Consider the following 23,248-nt stretch of genomic DNA (forward strand, 5'->3'; position numbering starts at 1 on the left):
GCAGCAACCTGCACTCAGAGAGTCAGTATCAATGATAAACTGTTACTCATAGTTCATACTAAGTGCCTTCCAAAGGTAGTGATAAACTTTCATTTTTCACGAGTTTATCATCATGCTGATGTTTCTGCCATGCCAATGAACTCAGCCCCGTGATTAAATTATTTTCTACAAGCTGTCAATATTCTTTGATTTTTAACTTGGAGGGAACTAAGGATTTTGAGAAGTCCAACTTCTTCATTTATGCTTATTTGGAGGACCACTATAAAAAGAAGATAGCTGTATTTCTGCTGGATTGTTCTCTTTTCCTGGCAGACAGCAGTGTAGTGCCAGGCCATTCTTCGCACTGAACGGGATGGACATCTTTGAAATGGTCATGAAATGTGTGGGTAGCACAGGAGCTTTGTGTTTGTAAAACATCCCAGACTGCATTTACACGGTGAAGTGGCTGAACTGCCATTAGTGTGCATTTTTGCATTAAAAAGTTACATGGAAAGTGTCTGGACAATTGTAAATTTTGTATCCCTGTTTTGTAAAAGCACTAGATACTATCCAGGGAACTCCAGAAGAGCAAGTGGGATGTCTGCTGCTGATAAATGAGTTGAAATAATAGCAGGCAATTGTACATAGCTATTTTTGAAATTCTCTAAGAGAAAGTCATCTGCCATGATTTGCTCTAGCTTTTCTGCACATCCAGCAGCAAAGATTAACCCTTTTCTGCACTCAATAAGCTAAATCATGATTTAAAAGGATTAAAGATAGGTAGGCATAGGAATATAAGCATCAGCATGAGCAGGCTGGCATTGCCGTCAGAGCAAAAAAACCCTTCAGAACGACCTCCAGGGTCTGTTTTGGAGCTGAGTGAACAAAGCAAGTAGAGAATTAAATGCCAGTGAGAGTGAACAAATGCAAACAGTCCCAATTGCAGTCACTGCTATGCAGAATGCTTGGGGTATGGATGAAAGAAGGAAGATAAGGATAATGTAGGGACAGAAGAGGTGAGGGTGGAAGAAGCAGCAGTACATGTGGCGAGAGTATCTGATTTTTGCTTCAGTAGAGTTTGTGACCTTTCTGTTAATGAATGTAAGTTATGGTTGGGCAAGGCCTAATGCCGTCCTGCAATCCTTCTTGTTTCTTGAAGTAACTTTTTTAATTTTAAATTTGCAAAAAAGAAAATTTGTCCCTTAGCAATATTGTTGCTTCTGGCCAATGCATGTAGGCATGATTTGTGCTTTTAAGTAGCTGTGCCCATTGTTATGAGAATATGCTATTGAAGTGTGGTGCTCATTTTCAGCTTGTACCATCATCCTCATGTGTTGTTTTTAGCATTATTCGTGGTGTCTGGAAAGACTGTGAGGCTGGCAGGAGTTAAGCAGTGCTAACTAGAGCCCCCTTTGGCTGGGACCCTTCTGTGAAGGGTATAGGACTGCTCAGAGCCACATCTATGTGCTGCGCAGTTTTCCAGGCAGTCTGGCCTCAGTGTTGCAGTCAGTGATTTGATCTTCTATAAATTAGTTTAGTACAGCCCTGGACAATGTTCCAGCCTAATGCCCCTCTGTTGTGTACTTTCTGTAACACATAATGGACTGGTGAAAACCACAGACTCTTACCACTCTGTGCCGTGTTCCCAGTCCTTTTTCCTTCCTCTGTGCCTTATCACTTGTCCTCCTGGCCTCTCTCTTCTCATCAGACATGGTGTTTGGATGCTTTAGCATATTTACACTTTCACCTTTCTCTGCCCAATTCCACATTTCTGCTCTATATGCTCTGTCTCCAACTTTGCTCAGGTTTATGGGAGAGGCACCAATAGGGAGAAGGCAGAGCTGGAAGGGCTCAGTCCAGCTATTTTGGATATCTGAGATGAAATTCATAACATGCATGTTCAGGAGCCTGTGTTTCCTTTACCTTTGGTGTGCAGGGACAATTCAGCACCTCTGAGGTGGACACCTACAGAGAGCCACTGCTGATTTCTGTCCTCAGAGCCAAGGCTGTGAGGAACCCAACAGAAGGTTCAACATCGATGCGACTTCTTTTTGCCTCTTCAGCAGTCTGGTTATATTCAGCCAGGTTGTAATATATGCATCACTTTTTGGTCTGTATTGTTCAGTATTTTTTCTGCCTTTCTAGCTGGTGGTCAAAGTTTATCAATGAATAATCTGAAACCTTGGAAAAGAACAAGTGTACTACAGAGCAGGTATTTTCATGTACAGCTGACTTTGTGCTCACTGTGCATTTTTCAGCTTAAATTGTGTGTATGCACTCATACTCATATCTAATACAATATATATAAACTAATATATTATTATATACATTTGAATATCTAAACTGATATTTGGCTAGTAAATTGGTTTAGGGGAGCCAGGTGTGCTCAGCACAGTGGTAACCAGTGATTGTAATGACTGGCAATGTTTAGATTGCAAATAGGTGGTTTCATTCCTGCTGAAAAAAAATAGCTGCCTTGTTGAATTGTTGTGGCCTTAATGGGAGGTATCCTCTCTGTCATGTTTTTCTTCAGGAAAAAGAACAGGATATGGAATAGCTTTGACATTTCCTTAGTCATTGCTTACTCATACACAACACACAATTAGTGGGGATGCAAAATTAGCTGAGCTAAGTTAATTTTCAGAGTGGTGAAGAGCACGATATGCCCTGGATTAACACTGTCCTCATTCTTGACTGCTGTGATCTCCTCAACTGTTTTAGCCCTGAAGCACGTTAGTGTTAAGCTTTGGGACCCTTTATAAAACCCAGATGTGCAGCTGAATCGAGTGTTCCTTTTCCCCACTGCGGCTCAAATGTTTCAGTCAGGTTACCACATCACTGGAATAGCATTGCCTCTCTCACAGGAGATGTCACTTCTGCTACAAAGTGATTGTAGCATTCAGTAAAGCAAAATAACTGCAGAGTAAGGGGGTGCATTTGAGGGAATGTAGGAGCCTGTTGTTTACTGCTTAACAAAAGCCAGGATATATAATGGATAAACTTGTAGTGGTTTGTTTCTTTTTCCATTCTGTTCTAGGAAAAAAATTCTCTTTGAAAAGAGAACTGCCTGGGTGACTGAAAAAAGTGTATACTTCTAGAAGTTTCTAGTTAAAAATCCTGTGTCTTGTTGGTTTTAAACCACTGGTTTTGTCTAATTAGACTTTGGGGTTTGATTTACCCCTCAGAAATATTTTTATGAACATTCTTTCTTCTACCCAACTGAGAGACAGTTTGTTGTTACTTTTGTGGGGTTTTTTTCTGGCAAAACTTTGTGTTGCGGCTATTTCTATGTTTCAGTAACATAATCCACTCTGGGGGCAGATCTTGGAGATCTTTGACTCTAATGAATACCAGTCACGTGACATGAGAGCAAATACATGATTTACTACATGAGTATATTTTCGATAGTAATGCCTCGAGATTTTTTTAGTGGGGGAAGGGAGATGAAGAAAGAGAAGGATGCAGTTGAAAGAAGTCAGTGGCAAAGTGATGTTAACTCTCACCTCAGTTCAAGCCTGTGGGTTGCAATTCCACCATAGTGAATGATCCCAAAACAAAAACATCCGTCCTTTTCACATTTAAGAACAGTCTTAAGGGAATTGTGTTGTAGAAGCGTATCTTCAAGTGAACACCAGCAATATTGCTCAGGGCCTCTAAAACTGAAAGCCATTTCTTCTAGTATTTATTGTCTTTGGCAGCACCGTTATCCTCTCTTTATATTAACTGCTGCATGAAGTGTCGTCTTTGTCTTGCCAAAACTTCTGTTCTTAACATAATTTATTCATAGGTTTCTTGCTTTTGATAAAGATTTTACAATAACGAGCCAGGCTGTGGAATGTGGAATGTGAAACCCTGAGTTCTTTTCCTGAGGCTGAACGCAACAGTCTGTCATTTGTGCTGTGCAGAGGTGTAAACTCTGAGGAGAGGTGACTGTCAAAGCTGCATTGCTGCAGCTCCATGAAATCTGTAACAGAACAACTCATCCTCTTTTATCAAATCTAGATCTGGTTTCTGAAGATTAATAAGTGATATCCAAGGAGTAATGTCTGACTTTTTCTGTAGCTATGAAGATTTAATCACCTACTCTTGCTATCTGAGTTAATTATATAGACATAAGCATTTAAGTTAGAATTAAGGGCCAACTTAAAAGCCTTTTGGTTGCTCAAAGATTTTGAGATCTGATTTCTGCAAAATTTTTATGTGAACTGGTGAATGATAGTGCTCTCAGGCATAACTTACAACCTCCCTAAAACATTAAATATGTTTCTTGATGTGGGAAACAAAGAGTTAACAGATCAACAGAATGTTATAATTTTTGTTACATTGTCCCTAGTATTTATAGTTGCTTTTTTTATCAGTGTCTCCAAGGAAGATAGGTTTTGAAATTCCTTATTACCACTCTATGTATCTCCCAATTAAAAGAAACAGAAATTTTTGCCACTTGAGCTTCTGGAGTCAAAAGAGAGATTGTGTCCTGCCTTCATGGCAATTGTTTGTTCTTAGCTAACCAAGGGATGATTCATCAGTTTAAAATTCTGATAAAGCTGAGCTACTAACAGACTTTCTCTGTTATTTACTTCACCTGTCTGCTTTACAAATCAAGTTTTAGTGCTTTGCCTTGGCTGTAGCTTTACGTGCACTGTAGGAGGATGTGGGTTTATTGTGGCTTTACTGATGTTCTCTTAGCAGTTGAGGCAGGATATCTGTCTAAAAACCTATGAGCCATCGTTTTGGGCTGGTAGATATTTCTTAGTTTTTGATAATATCCAATGCCTAAACTCACTGTAGCGACTAACCACTAGTTTAGTAAAACATAAGTTCAGTCTTCTTATGTTCATAGTAGTTTCCTTTTCGCAAATTACGAAGCATTTTCAAATGCCTGTGTAAGTTCCAGAAAAATGAAGCAGTTTGAGAGATGGAGTCATGTGAGAGAGACTATGGAGAGCTTTTGAAGAGTTGATTGAAGTTCCTTTCCTTGTGGATTATGTTAGACACAGGGGATGCTTTAAAAGGATTGGTTATGACAAACGCCTCCATTGGTGCCTCTTGGTTCACACCCTTCAGAGATCAGAAAGTTCTTCCCTCTCCCTATAATTGTTTGAAATCACAGCAACAACTTCACCTGTGCAGTACAGAACCCCAGAAGGAACTGTGTTCATTCTTTGAAGTCCCTGTTAGTGCTTCAGTGTGTTTTTGTGGGGCATGGTTCATGACTCCTCTCCTTTGACGTTGTTGCAGTGCTGATCTGGGCTCTGTGGTCTGTCACTGACAGGAACCATCACTGCGTGTTGATCTGTTCCTTTCATGACAGCCTCCACAGCTTCATTGCAGGCCTTCCTTTTGCTGTGGAATGGCTTTTCCTTGGATGCACAGAATTACCCCCTCTGCTGTCCCACTGAGTACTTCAGCCTAGGACAGCAAATATTTTATCCAAGTCTTTTTTGTGTAACACTTAACCTTCTGAAGATCTGGTCTGGATTGAAAAACAAAACCTCCAAAACAGCCAACAACCACCCACAGCCCTTTCTGGCTGCTCCATAGGTAACACCCAAGATCAACTTGCCCCTATCACTGCTCACATTTCACATCTCTGTGAATCTCAGAATATTCTGAAGACTGCCTAAAGTTTAAAGATGAAGTGGACAGCTCTGCTCTCGATTCCCTGATGGATCTCCTGTCATCTTTTACTCCAGCTGCAAGGTGTGTTTATTTAATGTGTCTTTTCCTGAAGCCTTACAAAAGCATTGTTTTGATTGAGCACTGGACCAAAACATTGCCTTGTGTTGGGTATCATGTGGAAAATGTGGAAAATACAGAAGAAGCAGCAATTTATGCATTTTGATGTTGTTTGGCATATCATTCACAAACACTGCACATGAAGAGTGAGACCTGAAAATGCAGTTAAAAGGGTAAAATCGAGGGAGAGCCAGGAAAATGAGGAGTATATATCCCTGAAATACCTAAATATGCCTCTGAAACTCTGCAACCAAGCAAGTTTCACAAGCCTGATAAGATGAACTTCTTTACAGCTAAAACAGTTTGCATACCTGATGTATATATTAAAAAAAAACAAAAGACTTTGTAGTACAATATTATTTTCCAGTACCTCTCTATGCTTTTTCTGGACTACTTCAACAAGTGGTTTAATTGTTACTAGATGTGTTAGTCTCTAATGCACAGAGGAAGAAGATTTTCAGATTTTATACCTTGTAGACCAGGACTGGCTGAAAACACCAGGGAGATGTCCTGGGTTATCCCACAGCTTCCCTCCCCAGGTGGATCTGTATGACTTTTGGCATTTAACAAAGAAAATATTTTACTGTAGACCTAAGAGTAAAATTAGTAAACTTAGAAGAGTTGTCAGGTATCTGAGAATCTTCTTAAAGTAAATTCAGAGTTTGGAATGGCAGAAACCTGATAAAGCTGATGAAAGAAATTAGAAATAACTGTATGGAAATGGCAATAGCTAATAGAAAGGTTTGTTCATGCAAGTTTGTCTTTGTTTGGATGTGAATTTAATGTGAAGACTCTGGGATTAGAAAGTGTTGTCGCAAACCTTGAATGCTTGGGTTTTTTCAACACCCTGACTTGGCTGGGTTTTAGGGTCAGCACTCTGGAGGATGTGAAGGTCTGAAGTGCCAGGTGGAACTGAGCTAATGTTGAGGTGCCAGTTCTGTTACATGATTTTAGAGCACATGATGCTGTACAGATAGTTTTCCATGTTAATAGGTCTAAAAAAATGAAATATGTTCTTCTATATTCATATTTTTGATTTTTTGTTAGTTTTCTGCTGACTGCTTCTCTCTCTGGGTAACATTTTTCATTTTCATATGTGCAAATATAAGGAGGCATAGAATCAGCAAAACTTCTTTTTCTTCTTCTAACATGTTAAAGAATTCTCAGCCCACAGTTCTCCATCAGAAATAGACCTACAAACCAGTTAACCTCTGTGCTCTGGATTTTTCTGAAGAGGCACATCAGTGCAGGTGCTGAGCACCTCTGAGAGCAGAGGCTGTGTCTGTCAGGCGGGATGTGTTCATCCTGTACTGATGCACATTCTCTCAAGGGCGAGATATTGTCAGATATGCAAACTTCTGCTCAACTTAGTCTTTGCTTCCATCTTGCAACTGTGTAGCACTCTAGTGCCTTGTCTTTCCAGGGAGCAGTGCTGTATGGTTCTGATGTGCTCACCCAAAGCAGTGCTTTTGGGAATATTTTTTTACACAAACATCCCCTCCTACCTGGACTTTTACCTTGAGAAGGTAAAAGAGAGGGTGTTCCAGATTTTCTATTTCATTTTTGCATCCCACTCACGCCCCACTTAAAGCCAGTCTGTAAAACGGGTGAAATCCAAACAGCTGTTAACTCACAGAAACAACAGACATATCTGACAAACAGCAGCTCGTCTTTCATTCTCGTTCACTGACATGGAAACCCCCAGAGAGTGGGAAAGAGGGAGCCTCCTGCTTTGTGAAGCTCCTTTGGTGTCTGATAGAAACATGGCACGCGTGTCTTGGTGTTTGGATGTCACCAGGAACTGCTGAGAATGCAAGAGGAAAAACGCTAGTTCAGGCTATGGGGAATAGGAGGAAAAGATGAGTTTTATGTAAACAAAGTCAGAAAAACTTTGGAAATAATTACTTAAATCAGCTAGGAAAGCTGCTGGAATGCCATAGTTATGGAGCTTTTTGGCCAAAGTGGTATTTATTGGCCGGGTTTAGTTTAGCACAGAGAATGTCAACTAAGTATAAAGTTGTTAGTGCTGGAAAACCCTGCTGTAAAGAGGCGTAAAATGCAGCAAGCTGTGTGCTGCACACCAAACCTGGTGTGCCTGAAAACAGCAGGTTCACACAGACCAGCATCATTTGAGTGTGCATATTTTCTAAATAGTGATTTATTACCTAGATCCAGCGGTACTTTCTAGGAATGATTTACCCTAACAAGATAGGGCACAGACGGATTGCAGCATTTTCATGCACAGAGTTGTCTCCTAACTCCTGTGCTGACAAAATTCTGAAAGTGGACTTCAGATCCGGATTTGTGGGAGGGATTTCTTCTTTGACTCTCTATGAAACATTGCATGGAGGAAAATGGAAACCATATGCAATTCACTACAAAGATCTGTTTTTCATTTAAATCTTTACCTGTATTATATTTTCTGCTAGTAGAGGAGAGGGAAACAAACTGCTAGATGAATAGTGTGGAGCTTAAAATGAAAGAAGTGTGGTTTTCTTTTTTTTTAAGTGAAGAAAAAAATTTGATCAGCAGTATAATTTCATGTAGGATTCTATATAGAAAGAAGATAATTTGTATAGAATATGTTGGAACATCTGTTAATTTAAGTCTTAGTAAATTGAGTTGATATCAAAGACCTGTGAAGCTGCTGAGTTGATAGAGCTGTACCGCAGGAGAGGCACCACAATGTAAAGGTCTTGATGAACACTGCACACAGAACTAAAGTCTGCACTAGTGTCTGATTCTGTTCAAAACATCCTTAAGCTGCTGTGGAGTTGTGAAAAATTTCACCATGGCTGAAAACAGTGCAGTAGATTTACTTGGAGTCCCAGGTTTTAGATTTTTTTCGCCCAATTTTGAACAGAAGTTCAGTTTTTAAAAGTTCACTGAAGCTCTTCAGTGCCGACGCAGTTCCTTGGTTTTTGCACAGAGTCTGGGAAAAGAAGCACTGCGGGACAAATAAAATAGAGTACAGAGCTGAGCTTTTTCATGTATGGGATACGTTATACTTGAAGTTCTGGTCTGTGACTGAAGGACTTAACTGGCTTGAAAGGGAAGTTGTGACGATCTTCTGCCTCTCGGACTTTCTGGAAGCTGTACAGAATGGAATTCTTGAGTGATGATTACCAGGAGCTCAGCAATATGTGCGTGCACGTGGTAAACACCCAGATTTGTCCAGTGATTTCAGGCTGTGTTATCTGCCAGCATAAAGAGCATGGTGAGGAATCTTCATTTGATCAGGGTAGTAGTGAAAAATAACCAAAGGAGATGAATCCCTCAGTCCAGTTTTCTTAGATTTCCAAGGAGAACATCTAAATGTGCTTGAAAAATCACACTGCTATGATAAAGGAACATTGCAGACAGTCAGGAGTGTTTCTGCACTTCCTGTCAGCTTCACAGATTAGCAGAGGCTGAAGGACCAGTTTCAGTTGCTAGATCTCTTTAAAGAGAATTTCATTGTTTCCATCTAACTGTTACAAAAAGCTACTTCAGAAGCTGAAGTAGCTTCTGAGCAGTAGAAATGCCCAGATCAAGTGACAGTACACACTTTAAACCATGAAGAAGTGCACAAAGAGGCCCTGAGCTCACAAAAGCCATTGAGGGCCTTTGAGAAAGCCTGAGTGGATCAAGGGCTGATACCATGCAGTTGGCTGAAATCTGTCTTTATACAATTAACAGCAAAGACCTGAAGGCACATAAGGGCATAACCTAAAAGCAAGTCAGAAAAGGCAGGGAATGTTTCTGCTGTTCTCTCAGTGTCACACAACTCAAATGTTCTCTCAGAGTATTTGAATTCTGAGCAGGAAAAAATCTGGAGATGTGATTCAATGGAATGTAACTCTGAATTCCTGCCTTCTGTACGTCAAATACAGGAGAGAATTCTCCTCCTTCTCCTCCTTCCTCCTCCTCCTTCCTCCTCCTCCTTCCTCCTCCTCCTTCCTCCTCCTCCTTCCTCCTCCTCCTTCCTCCTCCTCCTTCCTCCTCCTCCTTCCTCCTCCTCCTTCCTCCTCCTCCTTCCTCCTCCTCCTTCCTCCTCCTCCTTCCTCCTCCTCCTTCCTCCTCCTCCTTCCTCCTCCTCCTTCCTCCTCCTCCTTCCTCCTCCTCCTTCCTCCTCCTCCTTCCTCCTCCTCCTTCCTCCTCCTCCTTCCTCCTCCTCCTTCCTCCTCCTCCTTCCTCCTCCTCCTTCCTCCTCCTCCTTCCTCCTCCTCCTTCCTCCTCCTCCTTCCTCCTCCTCCTTCCTCCTCCTCCTTCCTCCTCCTCCTTCCTCCTCCTCCTTCCTCCTCCTCCTTCCTCCTCCTCCTTCCTCCTCCTTCCTCCTCCTCCTTCCTCCTCCTCCTTCCTCCTCCTCCTTCCTCCTCCTCCTTCCTCCTCCTCCTTCCTCCTCCTCCTTCCTCCTCCTCCTTCCTCCTCCTCCTTCCTCCTCCTCCTTCCTCCTCCTCCTTCCTCCTCCTCCTTCCTCCTCCTCCTTCCTCCTCCTCCTTCTCCTCCTTCCCCTTCCCCTCAAGAAGGTGTTAATTTTATATACCTGGTTCCTATTGGCTCTTTTTAAAAATTACACTGAGATTCCTGTCATGTGAGAGAAGCTTCAGAGTGATTTGGGGTTGGTATGGTCAAAACCTTGCACTGCAAGGGGGTAAAAAGGATACTCCAATTTCTGTAATTGTGAAGTGCCGAGTGGACAGGAGATGTAATCATTGCATCCTTGTGTCTTATTGACAAAGCATGTAAGATCTTATTTTGATTACTACAGCATAATATGTAAACATATCCCATTCATCAAAATCCCAAAGAACTAACAAAATTATGTTAATCCTTATAAAATACGTTTGCCTGGTATAGTTAATTCCCATTTAATGTTTTCTGCTTGTATCTTTAAACTGTAAGCACTTAAAAATATTGATTGCCTCTGTGTGCATCCAAATCTCCATATGAAGATTTGATCCTAAGTTGCAGCATTAAGGTAGTGCTATAACAAAAATATTTACTATTCATGTTTGGCTTGAACACTGTTTCACAGAATCTCATTTGGCTTTTAGTTTCTATTGGGTCCCTTCAGTTTGGAGGGGTGGGAAATATTTTGTTTTTCAGGTTGGATAAATCAAAATGCTGTTTTTAGTCTGAAGTTTTCCAGGTAGCTAGGGAGAAACATGTTCTTATGTGGAAAATTTAGCTGTTTGAATGGGTTTGAATTATCTGAAATTTTATTTATATGCTTTCCACCTGTTGAGAAATATTTGTGGTGTTTTTTTAGCTTTCGCTCACAATTCAAGCTCCTGGTTTGAAATTTGGCATACTCTGAGGTACTGACAGACTGTTGCCTTGACTAGGAAAAACAATCATGGGCACTTTAAAAAACCCTGGTGGTGTCCTTCCCTTCTTGAAGATCCATGAGGCATTTGATTATGTAAAGTCAATATGTTGCTATTTTGGAGTCTCAGTTATGTTTAAATATATTGTGCATTCAATTCCAGAGCTGTTAGTGTTTTGTTCATTCCCAGAAGGGCTGATAAAAAAATTGCTGTACAAGAGGGCAAGTTTGCATAAATCTCCATGTAATGAGACTATTTCTCTTCATGGCCACATTTCAGTGTCTGTTTATTCCACCAGCAGCTTTCTTTCTCTAAAAACTGCACATCTCTTGCAATTGGAATAGAATCATAACGTAGGAGTTGAAATGAGGTGATCAGTGATACAGAGAGATAGTAGGGCATAAAGGCAATATTTAAGAGATTACCACAGCAGCTGTTGGATATGACTCACTCAGTCTGCTCATTAACTGCAGTGCCACTCTGCTCCCAGCCACCCCACAGCCCCCACAAACCAACCTGTTCTTACAGCAAGCTGCAAGAATCAGTGGAGAAATTGCAGGTGATACTCCAAAGAGGGGCCTGTGTGAGGTCTGCACAAACCCCTGCTCCTGAGCTGGGACTACACCTGTGTATGCACACAGTGCTTTGTGTAATGAAGAAACCATTGGGGTATTGGTTTGGTTGGTTGGTTTGTTTTTTAACAAGTTGGTAATTTTTCATGACGGACTTGGAGACTTAGAGACCCAGTGATAATGATTCTATCCACAGGAGGGTATGCCGAAAAAGCTTTAACTCAGGGAAGAGAGGAAGCTCCATAATACATCAGTGCTGGAAACATTCTGAAGAATTAAATATATTTATTGGTAACATGTTGAGAATATGTATGATTGGAGTGAAGACTGAATCAAAATCTTTGCTCTTGCCTTTGTCTTAAACTTATATGGACTTGAGCAAATTATTTCTACTTTGGGTTCTTTATCTTTTCTGTAAAGCCTTCAGAAGAACTTGCTGGAATGCAATGCAAAGTGTTTGTTTGGGGCTGTGATAAAATAGCAAAAAACAGGTAGTAGAGAATGTTTGAATTTAGGCAAGAGGCACTAAGGAATTATGCAGTGGGAAGTGGTTTATGTGTAAAGGTGTTTTGTGGGATGTAAGATTGAATTCTGTCCCACAGAATCTCTTGCAGTGTCCCCTTTATGATAACTCTCAGAAGTCTTGCATTTGAATAGCTATAGGGGAAGAAAAGTCTTAAGATAATATATTGCCTCTGTCTCAGGACAAGAGGTTTACAGAGACTGGTTTGTTTGGATCCAGCCTGACTAGAATATTATGTCATTTAGTGCTCCTGGATCCTTAACCACCTGTAAATTTTGCCTAAGATTGCGCTGATCTTCAATGCACTGCATTCAGTTTGGACCTTGAGTGGAGTCTCATTTGCCATGTGGCCTGAAGGCCATATTTTTCCATCTGTGTTTTCAAACCATGTGTCATCTTTCAGTGTCCTGAACTGATACTATCACCGTGTATCAATCTCTGACTTTGGGGGCCTTCAGTTCCTTCCCCCAATGACTTCCCCTCTTCCACTGTTGTATCTGCAAGCCATGATCTCCAAAGCATTGCTGCCTGGAAGATTTAATATTGCAATTCTTTCTGCACCCACTCTTTGCTCCTAGAACGAGTCTAGTCCCATGTAACCATTTAGCTAATAAACTGTGAATACTCTGATGGACATCTGGTTTTTATTTTTGCTTTTATTCTTCTGTTATTTTGTTGCTTTGCACTCATCAACGGTCATGTAGAAGGAAAAACTGTTAGATTGTGGCCAATTTTTCATAACCTGAGACCTTCCTATACCACATGGAGTTGAATTTGGTAAGACCATCCTCTGGAGAGGAACCTATGGAAATCATGCCTGTGTTATTCACCTGCTGCTAAATCTCCCACAGAATTTTGCATAAAGGTTATATTTTTCTTCACTACTGATCATAAATGTCAGTATTTTAAAGTAATTACTAAATATGTCTGTTAAAGGCCAAAAAACTAATGGTAAAGTCCTTTTGCATAAGGTATGTGCATATAATTAAAGAAAAACATACTCTAGAACCAGGAAGGCAGAAATGAGGCCTTACTTTATAGTATCAGAAAGTAACATCAGGGAGAGCTATTAAATGTGTACCCAATTCATATCTGTCTGTGTAGAGTCTGATATTTTACACTGCTTACATTTATGAAGATTTTGGTGATCCATTCTTTTCATGTAGCTTTGCTACTATCAGTGAATTTTGTTCTCTTGTATGGTATATCAGAACATGCTTATCTGACTGAATATGGGTTAAATATTTTTGGTGGGATTGATCTTAGTTCTTTTGCATAGGTGAATCATAACTGTGTTTCATTTGTGTGCCCCTAATTACCTTACCCAAGATAATTTATGACTTGGTTTGCAATGGTAGTGATATACCTGATCTGAGGCTTGCGGGAGTAAATGTTACAGAAGTAGCCTCATCTTGTTAAGGTTTGCTAAATCTCTAGGTTCTTTTTTCTGTGGACCTTGGGATGTATTTATGAAGAAAGCAAAAGTGAAACCTATGTCAATAAAGGAAAAACAGTAGGAAGGACGCTGAGCAAACGCTATCAGATAAAAGAATGGAGAAATGGAGAGGACAACGAGCTTGGGAAGGGAGCAGGCTCATGAGATTGTCATGTCACCACAATTTGGTGGAGATTGTCTCATGAGCAGGTGGCACTACAAGCCTTAGCATATGTTGTTAGAAAATCCATAATAATATTGGCAGCCTCCCAGAAATCTTCATATGATGTTTGTAAATTTAACGATAAAAATTCAACTGGGCAACAGCAGCTAAGTACTCCAAGGGTTTGTGGTGCAAATGCAGGTGTCAGATGCCGAAAAAGGCATCCAAAGGTTGGAGTATGTGTGCTTGAAGACATTGCTGGTTCAGAAATGAAGGTGTTGGTATTTAGTGAACCCTTTAGTCACAGCTGGGTAGCTGCTTAGGAAGGAATGTTAGTTCTGTCTTCTGCTGTGTGGCAACACACATCGTTAAATTTGGCACTTTGTGTCTATTGTACCTGAATAGGTTCACCTTGACCTGGTTTGAGCAGGTGAAGGACATTGACCACTCCCACTAGGCAATTAAGGATTAGTCCTAGATGCTCTTTCTGTATATTCATTACTTGTAATACATATTACAATACTTGTAATACATATTACAAACCATTCACAGTGCTTTGCTAATATTGTTCTTAACAATATTAATTTTGAAACAAAGTTGTTTCTGTAGTGTCCACATGGGGAAAAATCCTGCTTTGCTGTCCTGTAATTATCTCTTATAACTCCTGAAAATGAATGACCCTGTTTGTGGCTTTCAGTATAGACATTATGTATTGAGGGCATTGCTCAAGCATGGTTATGTACATTAACACAAACCTCTCCTTGCTTCCGTACGGCTTTTGTAATAAAGTCACATTTGAGTGGGAAAGGCTGCAATCTGCTTTCCATCTCCATTAAGACTCACTGTAAGCCATGATATGAAAATTCCTGAATGAATGGCAAAATTGGAGACCTGCTTACCTGTTTTCAATAGAAATGAGAAACTCAATTGAACTGAGGTGTTTACTCTGTCTAGTGAAAATCTTGAATTTGCAAAGGATATTTCCTTCAGAACTTTGTGCCAATTTCTTCCCAATGTCAAAGGGAAAGTTTAAGAATTCTTTCAAGCCTTGGTCAGCAAGGAAAGCAACCAGAAAAGGGGATGGATACTCAGGGATATATCACACCTTAGTGATGACTGTTTGGGGACTAGATTTTAATTTTATTGCATTCTGCTGCTCACTGCCTTACTTGCTCACACAGCTATGAGAGAGTAAAGCACAAACAGTAGTTTGCAAAGTTCTGTTTGCTTCTGCCCAGTGGAAAATACCCCAGTATCACCAGAGGAGGTGAGCCAGCCAGATTTAGCCAAGTACCCCAAACAGCAGGGTGTATGTGACTTCAGAAGTGTGGCGGAGATCCCTGGCTGAGCTGGCGTGGAGTTTTCCTCCATGAGCTCTCAAAGTAAAACCAATGAGACCTGATTATATGGGACCCTTCAGTACTATTTTTATGGTTGTTTTTTTGAAACAGAACCAGCTTAATAAGCAGTGCTTTTGCACATCTGCTTGGGAGCTATGGAGTAAAAGTATCATGTGTGTATTTATCCAGTGCCACCTGCTGAGCCAGCAACTGCAGTGTGCACTGGGGCTCTTCCTTCGTAGTAGTTGATGCTCTGATAGTCTAACTCAGGTATAAAGGCGACTTTATACTGCCTTGGAAGACATGATTCCAGAAATTTGTACGAGCTACTTTCTGTTTTCTTTCAAGTTGTGCTGGGTAAGATTTGTGCCCTCGCCTGCAGCTCAGAGCTTCTGCTTTACTAAAACAGCTCCAGGTAGCTTTAAAGGGAAAAGGGGGCTTATTTTATGTATTACTATTTTCCTTCTATTTTTTGTAAGAGCAATTAAAATGCTATTTACTATATGTTGCCCTCCAACCCCCACCCCCACCCTTCTTAATTGTTTACTTGGAGCTCAGAGAGCACAGTTCATTGTTAGGAAGAAAGAGAATAATTCAGACAACTTGGTCAATCAGTCTGCAGCTTGTTTTAATTTCTACACTGCCTCTATTGTGTGGAAAATATGACTTTTCTAAACATGATAGTGCGACCATGAAATGAGAGCTTTTGCAAATGTTACATGTATAAAGCGAGTAGGTTTCAAAAATTGATTCTGTACTCTTAGACAAGACTATGAGTCAGGTTTTTGCAGTGTTTTTAGGTATATGCTGTACAAGTATTACAACCAGAAATCTACATGAAAGGAACATTGTTTGCAAAGTCAAGTACTCAGAAGCTAGGAAATAGTAGATTTATGGTTGTTTGTACAAATGTAATTCTCTCCTCTTATATGTGCTTTCTGCACAGTGAATGAGGCAGGAGTCCTGGAGAAAAGCAGTGCACGATCACGGAATCAGATACTTAATCACAGTGCCTGCACACACGGAGCGGAATGGAGGTTCCGCTCCATAATAACATAAATCTGATGTTCCCTGACTCTCAGGTACTTGGTCTTGAAAGAATTTCATTCAAGTTGTAACATTGGTTGGGTTTGGGTTTGATTTCCTCACTTTAAAAAGGAAGGAAGACTAAAAGAGTTTATTCAAATCTTGAGGTTGGATGCAGCTCTAGGGATGGAGGTTCAGGGTGAGGGGCTGAGCTTCACAGCTGGTGCAGTTCTCAAGTGTCACCGTGCAAGCTGTGGGAGCACTGCAGGCCTGGGGAGATCAGCTGTGTTTGCCCCACTATAAACTTACTGTGACCACTCTCTCTGCCTTTTACATCCTCACCCTCCAGCACTGCCAGAGGAGTTGTAGGGATTAGCAGTGGTAGCTGGCAGGATGAGAAAATTATCTCAGTTCAGTGGCAGGTCATTGTCAGATTCAGGTATTGTGACGAATGCCCAACGCAAAACATTTTCCTTCTGCATGAAGAAAGGCAAAGAAGAATTTTATGTATCGAAGAAAAAAGATTGTAAAATTCCTTGGCTTGAAGAGTTGTTTTGAGTTAGGTTTTTTTTTGCTCTGCTGTGTCTTATCAAGAGCTACAAATTTGGGAGATCTTCAAAGATTAATCCACAAGATAGATTAACAATGGGAAATGTGAGGGAGTTAATTTTAGATTAGTATCATCTGCTGAATGTGAAATGGGCTTATAACCAGATTGACTTTTGCACAGTTCATCAAGATTTTTGGAAAAGACTAGGTGGTTGTAAGAGGGTTCAGTTTACCTTCTGTAAAAACCCCAAATCTGATGGATAATTGTTCAGAAATATAACAGCCATCTTGCACAAAACCAGCCAAAGCAAAACAACCTTTGGCTGTCCAGCTATTCCTGCCAGCAGTGAACTGCTTCTGGTCAGCTTCAGGAACTGGGCACAGTTTGTCTCCCTTGTAGCCCTGCCTTGACTGCTACATCACAGCCTGGAATCGCCTGAGCTCTTGGACCCCAAGTGGGATTTGTGCATCCAGCCCTGTGTTTGGGTCACAGAGCTTTGGGTCACAGTCGAGGGAGCAGATTCTTGGGCTTCGACCCCTGGCTTTTTAATACCTCACCTCAGTTGTGTAGCTCTCATGTGGAACTGCACTGATCAGAAGTGTAATGTGAAACTGATTTTGCAAAACAATAAATTGCAGAGAACTTGAGGAAACAGCTGGTTTTGGTTAGTAAATTGCACATAAAATACAAAACATCAGTAAATGGAAGGCTTGGCCCCAGGAGAGGAGAAGCAGGGTTTAGCCCCCTTGCTTTCCCTGTGCTGGTGATTGGTTTGAGCTCACTTGTCTTTGGCCCCAAAGGGGGCTGTTCCAGCAGGCTGGAATAGCCAGAGCCTTGCAGAAGCTCAGTCACAACCTTTGTGTCTGCCTTTGCTGGAGACTGTAAATAGCAAGTTACAGCAGCAAGGAGTGGGAGCTGCCCATGGGAGTGCTCTGACAGGGGCATTTCCCAGGTTTCTGGGTCTGCCAGCTCTGTAGACCCTGGCGGTGGCCAGAGTGGCATAATCCACGGGGCTAGCTGGACCCCAGGTTTAAAATGCTTCTGTCCTTGCAATGGCTCATGATTTGCAAAGCCAAATGAAATCACACCAAGAAAAACTAAAAACTATCTAAAAAAATACCCCAACCAAACAAATCCTAAAAAAAAAAAATAATAAAAAAAAATCCTTCTTTTGCGGTTAATGCAGAGTAAATAAGTATTAATGAGGTTCACACTAACTATGATAATAAAATGTAGTTGATATTAAATTAATCTTACCAATTTGATGCATGTGGTAAGGATGATGGCTGCTTCAATCCTTACTGTACCAAAGATGTATAAATGTAAATTGTGTTTTCTGAACTGGAGCTCTCTTTAATGTTGACTTCTAGCTGTGTTGCAGCTAAACCCGTGCCCAGATCCAAGACTGCAGACGCTCACACACAATTAATCTCACAAATTTATGAATGCCAGAGCATGGAGCAAAATGAAAACAACTGGAGGAATGTATAAGGGGAATAATTGGACTGTATCCAGATGTGCATGTGTAAAACATCACTGATTGACTCCTCCCCCATATCCTGCCTGAAGAAAGGAATTTTTTTCAAAAATAAACTGGGGTTATTTGAAAGAAGTTGTGGTGTCTGAATGAAATCTAATAGGCAGGATTAGTGGTAATTAGGTACATTCTTTGCTCATTGGTTTTTTTGGTTTTGTTTTGTTTTGTTCCAACTCTTTAAGTATCAGAGAATTTAGCAGATTCTTTGCAGTTTCAGTGTTACAGCTGGAGCTTTTGCCTCGCCGATTTGAGCTGCAGGATAGTAGAGGAGAATCACAAGGATTGCATGTGTGTTTATATGTTATGCATTGAAAATTTTATGAGCACTCACTATCAGGCATTTGTAAGTTATGTATCAGGATATTTTTGTGGTGAGGGATGTGTAAGAGGCAGAGGGATGCTTGGAAGTTTTTATAGAGAGAGAATTCACTAAACAGAAAGGGAAAAAAAAAAGAAGTGGCCCTTCCTTGTGTAGTATCTGCAGATTGGAGTGGAAGGGAAGGGGGTAAACATGCTGTTACCCACAACTGGTTAAATGTCAGGCTCAGGACTCAAAGCACACGCAGGCAGGGCCAGCACCCTTCCTCTGCCACCGCTGTTTGCTCTTACTACAGACAAGGGAAGGCAAGAAAAGGGGAAAGGGAAAGGAAGGGAAAAAAGCCTAGACTGGAGAAAAGTCAGCTTCTGCTTTACTGCCTTCTTGATTTAAAAAGAAATAGATAAATCTGGCATTTCCCTAATTCTTTTGATGCACTTTTTCTATTTTTCATCTTCAATAAATCGTGTTGCCCACCTTTAAAAGCTTGTGTGCTTTCTCAGCACAAACTTCCCCTAGACATTTTGTAACACTTTTTTTCTCCCCAAATTAAAGTAGCAGAAACTTTGGCTGAGTTTCACAAAACACCCTCACCGGCTTGCTCTACCGTCTTACGTTTACTTTGGTTCTGTACCCAAGTAGGTTGAGATAAAAGAAATAAACAGCACTGAATCTTCTTAAAAGCTGCAATCAATACTTACTGCGGGGAAGGCTTGTAATGTTCTGATTCTTTTTCTAGTCCTTGCTCACACAGCACTGTCCCTGAAGCCAAGGACATGAAAATAAAAAAATTCTTGGGGGTTTGGACCACGAGACTGTAGCCACCTCCCTCCACTAAAGCCTTTATCACAAAAGGACTCTGTGCCGATTTCTTTTCACAAAATCTTGTTTTGGACTTCACCCTTTATTTTAGCTCTGCTTAAAATGGGGTGGAAGCAATATTAGAGTTTGGCTCCTGCTGAAGGGATGGGTTAGAACTTAGGCTTTCTGTGCTTCAAGAAGTGAGACTTTTTTCCCTCCTCTAACGGGAAAGGACATGCTAAACTGTCCAGGCAGGCTCGTAGTGTTGCCAGGGATGTAGAATTCTTGCACTTACACTGAGCAAGCACAGAGGCAAGATACTGCTTCTACAGCAGGTATAAAAGTGGCCGTCACAAATCTGATTTAATAGAATATGTGAATATGTTTTTGAACTTAGTGTCACAGCGCTTCCACTAGAATGCAGTGATAGATATTTTTGAAAAAACAGTCATATTCCTTGGATAAATAGCTCCAGAGGTTCATCTGAAAATGCTTTATAGTTCGAAAGACTTTTTAGAAAAAAAAGGTAAATTTCAGAGTTGCCACAGCTCGTCGTGTTGCTTCGCTGAAGCTGTGGCAGCTGTTGAGGTGAGATGGAGTTGCCTTGGCAACAGCACATATTGTATAACAGTACCACATCACCATCAAACCAGTGAGGTGAGAAGTAGTTTAAAAGCATTACTAAATTTTTATGGTACGTGTGCTACAATTTCAACCTTGTGGTTGGCTGAGTTTACTCAGTGTAGCCTTCCTGGAGCCCAGAAAGCTCAACTGCTGAATGCTGTTCAGTGAAGAAAAGGGAGGGGGGAATCCCCACTTTGTATTCATTCTTTTTCCTTTAAATGCTGAAGTTAAGCGCTCTCTATATAACTGGTTTTTTAAATTATGCTTAAGCTCACAATGCAGTTAATACTTTACCAAACTCATTTTGCTCTCCTGTTTATACCTTCTATTTCAAGCTTTTCTCACTGTTTTGAATAATGAAAGCAGGAGATATTTGGAAAAATCTATTAAAACTTAGCAGAGAAAGCCCCTAAAGATGAAATTGGCCAGGTTTTATGGTTACATTACAAATATGGGCATTTAGATAGTGATGACACACAGGTACTGTGCTTTCTTTCCAGTTGTTTGTTGTTTTCCAGTCCTTTGTGCTTCCCACAGCTGTTTAATTTAATAAAACATAAAATCACTTCCCACCTCACTATTCACAAGGGATGCCCCTCCCCCTATATAATGGATTCTACCAGAGAACTTCAAATCTATTATTTTACAAGACCAGTGGCCTCCAAAAGATCTTTAAGGCTCTTTTTCTAAATTTATTTACTAACAAAGTATGTCTTGGTGGAGAGATTGGTCATGTAAGTTTTTCACTTACCTTCACAATTACTGCACTTCTTGGTTAATTTTGACAAAGATTCAGATCACCTTGTGTCTTTTTTGGGTGGTGATATTTAATAGCATTAATTAGAAACTAGGCAAAAAACAAGGGGTAGGTTATTTCATGCTTTTAAACTTAAATCTGAGAACAAAACAAAACCCCCTTGAACAAAAACATGGTACGAACCCTTAAGCTGAGGGGAAAAAAAGCAGCAAGAAGGGCAAGTGTTGTGAAAACCCTGCAAATCACAACCACCTGGTAGAGTAGCGAGGCCCATGTAAATTAAAGAAGAACTGACTTCAGTTGCACTGTTCAAAAAACAAACGTACAAGACGCTGCCCAAAGCTCTAGTTAATAATTATTGCAAACAGCTTGGAGCCAGCCCAAATTGTCCAGGGCTGTTGGATCCTCTCAGGGGTTCATGCATACCACAGTGATTATTGCATGCTTTTCCAAGCTCCATTGTGTGCTCCTGCTCGTGAGATGTGGTGCCTCTAGTGCTGAGCTGTGGAACTCTGTGACAGAGCTGTCTCAGCAGGTGTGGTCACACATCTGCTCCTTGAGATCTCTCAGTCTATGGTTTGAAGTGTGCTGGACAGACCTGAGAAATGTTTCGTGTGCCTGAGAGCTGATGGAGCTATAGAATATATTGTAGAAGTTACTCATAGTGTACCTAAGTGCTGTTGGAGGTGCTGCTGCTGAGTTCTTCAGGATCAGAGGATATTCCAAAGCCTCTCTCCTGCTCAGCCGTATTTCAGGCACCTGTGCTGATAACTTGATTAAAATTCAGGGTTCACAAACCTGGATGTAGCCCTTTGAAACCAGATCTGTCCTACTTCAGTTCTTCATTTGGTTCAGAGTTGCCGTGTGTAGAATGATACCCTGGTGACAAAGAGCAGTCTAGCAGGGCTTACTGCACTGAGTTCTCTGTCCTGAGCAGAGGTGAGGCTGGATTCCCTCTGCCAGTGTTGGTCAGTCTAGTGAAGGATCTTTGATTTTGTGGATTTTGAAGACAAGGGAGGAAAAACTGAACTAACAGTGATGAAGGAGGAATCTGTCCTTTCAATAGACTTTAAATCCTACTACCTCTCTAATCTGAACACTACTTTGTTACTAGTCCATGCAGTTTGTTGTGCAGTTGCACAGCTTTACACTTCATACTAATTTTGAGCAACTAATTTTGTGTGGAGGCAACTCTTACCAGTTACCGGTTGGTAAATAATCCTCGTTTTCCTAACATGACATGGTTTTGCGACCTTTTTAAATAGGGTGTAGCTCCAACATCAGAGGAGAGTGTGTGTTACTGGGACACTGCCAGATGTCCTCCAGACTTTCACTCATGGTGACAAGGCTTGTCAGCCTTGGGGCAAGAAACGTTATAAGTATTTTTACAGCGCCAGTTGGAATATTCCTTAGATGTTCCCACAGTGCAGGTGATGGTAACAGTCCAGTTACCAGCCCTGAGTTTAGCAGCAGATTGACAGAATCTGCATTTCTCAGACCTGCCCATCTTTTCCTCCTCCCATTGCGTCATAGACCCACACATTTGAAGGTGCATTTTTAGCATTTACCAGAATGTGACTTGTGTTCTGCTGAGTCATCTCTCTTCATTAACCACAAGTAAGAAACATAATAACTATAGCACATTTTCGGCTGAAACGTTTTGTTAATTGCTTAATTTAGTCGCTTGGGTGAGTGAGCTGGCCTATTAAATATTCCAGTGGTTTTAAATGATAGTTTAAATTTTGAAAGGTATTTTCTACTAGCTGAGGCAACCAAATTATTGTCTTGGCAGTCAGACTACAACATACATACTGGAGCAAAAACTATGAGAAAGGAAATCAGAAAACTGGGCAGTATTTCAGGCCGGTAGTTGTCACGATCATTTCTGTGTCCTGCTCCAAACATTTGGGTTTTTCCCCTGTCAGTCTTTGAAGGTGATTTTATACTGGTCTGCAGAGAAAAGTCATCACTCCTTTTGATTTGTTGATAACATTCCACTGGGGAACTGTATGGTAGATGTACACCATTATTCCTCTTTTCCATTCATTTGGGGGCTATCTTACTCACAGATCAGCTCCTGAAAAGAATGGTATTGGAATTCATTCTGTGACTCTCTAGAATGGCAAATGAGAAAGGCTGATATTTGAATGCACCCATTTTGGAAGGGTTCCCATAATGCTTTCTTTTGCCTTAATGTCCTTTCTCTGCTGGTACTGAGGGGACAGACGAGCATCTGCCTATGCCATAGGTAGAGTTGTTGAATTTTGTCCTGAATTGTTGTTTGTATTTCAAGTCTTGCTGTCTGTCTGTGCCCATGGTTGCCATCACCATTGAAAGCAACATTCCCTCTTCTTGTGGAATATTAGCTGAATAGCTCAGTGGATTGTCCTGATGGTCACCTTGGTGTACCCAGCTGGAGAAGAATGGGAATAGTCCTGAAGCCTCATGTCTCTGAAACTTGATGCTATCTGCAGCAGGAATAGCAGAAACCCTCTGAATGTCCTCACTGAAGCTCCTGTGGGTCCAGCAGGGAAAGGTCAGGCAGGTAATGAATGCACAGCGTGTACCTGTGGTAACACT

General features: G+C 40.9%; 1 protein-coding gene across 1 annotated transcript in view; it reads left to right on the top strand.

The window, feature by feature from the left end:
• DNM3 (dynamin 3) overlaps positions 1-23,248 on the top strand; it is a 164,634-nt gene that overhangs the window by 62,280 nt on the left and 79,106 nt on the right. The gene's annotated exons all lie outside the window — the stretch shown is intronic.

The sequence above is a fragment of the Prinia subflava genome, chromosome 10 (genome assembly GCF_021018805.1).
Source record: "Prinia subflava isolate CZ2003 ecotype Zambia chromosome 10, Cam_Psub_1.2, whole genome shotgun sequence".
NCBI lineage: Eukaryota > Metazoa > Chordata > Aves > Passeriformes > Cisticolidae > Prinia > Prinia subflava.